The sequence below is a fragment of the Schistocerca cancellata genome, chromosome 9 (assembly GCF_023864275.1).
Source record: "Schistocerca cancellata isolate TAMUIC-IGC-003103 chromosome 9, iqSchCanc2.1, whole genome shotgun sequence".
Lineage (NCBI taxonomy): Eukaryota > Metazoa > Arthropoda > Insecta > Orthoptera > Acrididae > Schistocerca > Schistocerca cancellata.
In genome coordinates this window covers 313,812,389-313,813,837 of record NC_064634.1, presented here as the reverse complement: position 1 = coordinate 313,813,837, position 1,449 = coordinate 313,812,389, and positions in this window count along the sequence as shown.

Genomic DNA, 1,449 nt, shown 5'->3' with positions numbered 1-1,449 from the left:
TAACGCAGACTATGGGTTGATAAATGCAGCAACATTTGGACATGGATACCATCCGGTCCTGGGGCGGAGGATCGAGAAGAAGAGACGGCATGTTGGAGTTCCTGCATGGAGAAAACAGTATTGTAGCTTTTGTGATTTTGAGAGGAGAAAGCAAGATGTCGCACTTCTGCTGCACGTTTCTTCGGGAGAAATGCTGGCGGGTAATTTGAAGAGCTCGAAATCTCAGCAAAGTGCTGACCCAACGAGTTAGAAATTGCGACGGGGTCCACTAAGGTATCATGCGCGACAGTGAGCCCAGAGACCGGGGAGAAACTAGGCGCGCCTGAGAACCGTCGAAGTCGACTCCAAACTTCCGAGGAGGGAGTGAAGATGTTAAATGAGCTAATAAAGAATTTCCAGCTTGCCTTCTTGCTATCGCGGATGACGCAACGGCATCGCGCACGGAGCTGCTTATAGCGGATACAGTTGGCCAAAGTAGGATGGTGACGGAAAATGCGAAGAGCACGTCGCCGCTCACGTATTGCGTCACGGCATGCCTCGTTCCACCAAGGAACTGGGGGGCGCCGGGGCAATTCGGAGGTGCGTGGTATTGAACGTTCCGCAGCTGTAAGAATAACGTCGGTAATATGTGTGACCTCATCGTCGACGCTGGGAAAGCGACGGTCATCGAATGTCGCTAGAGACGAAAAAAGTGTCCAATCGGCTTGGGCAAATTTCCAGCATCGCGAGCGCATATATGGCAGTGGAGGCTGCAGTCTAAGGACACATGGAAAGTGGTCACTCGAGTGTGTATCATCAAGGGCGAACCATTCGAAGCGCCGAGCTAGCGGAACAGTACCGACCGCAAGGTCCAAATGAGATAAATTTGTCGTGGAGGCAGACAAAAATGTGGGGACCCCAGTGTTGAGGCAAACTAGATCCGCTTGGTGGAAGACGTCTAGCAATAGAGAGCCACATGGACAAGGATGTGGAGATCCCCAAAGCGGGTGGTGGGCACTGAAGTCCCCAACCAGCAAATAGGGGGGTGGAAGCTGACCAAGAAGATGAAGGAGATCAGCTCGTGCCATTGGTGTGGATGATGGAATGTATACAGTACAAAGAGAGAACGTGTATCCAGAAAGGGAAAGACGGACGGCGACAGCTTGGAAGGAACTGTTTAAGGGGAATGGGTGATAATGGAGAGTATCATGGAGAAGAATCATGAGTCCTCCATGGGCTGGAGTGCCTTCAACAGAGGGGAGGTCATATTGGACGGACTGAAAATGAGGGAGAACAAAACGGTCATGGGGACGCAGCTTTGTTTCCTGAAGACAGAAGATGACCGGTGAGTAGGATCGTAAGAGGACCGACAATTCATCCCAATTGGCTCGAATGCCGCGGATATTCCAGTGGATAATGGACATAGGGTGAACAGAAAATGGAGGAATGTGACCAAGAGTGCTGTCAACT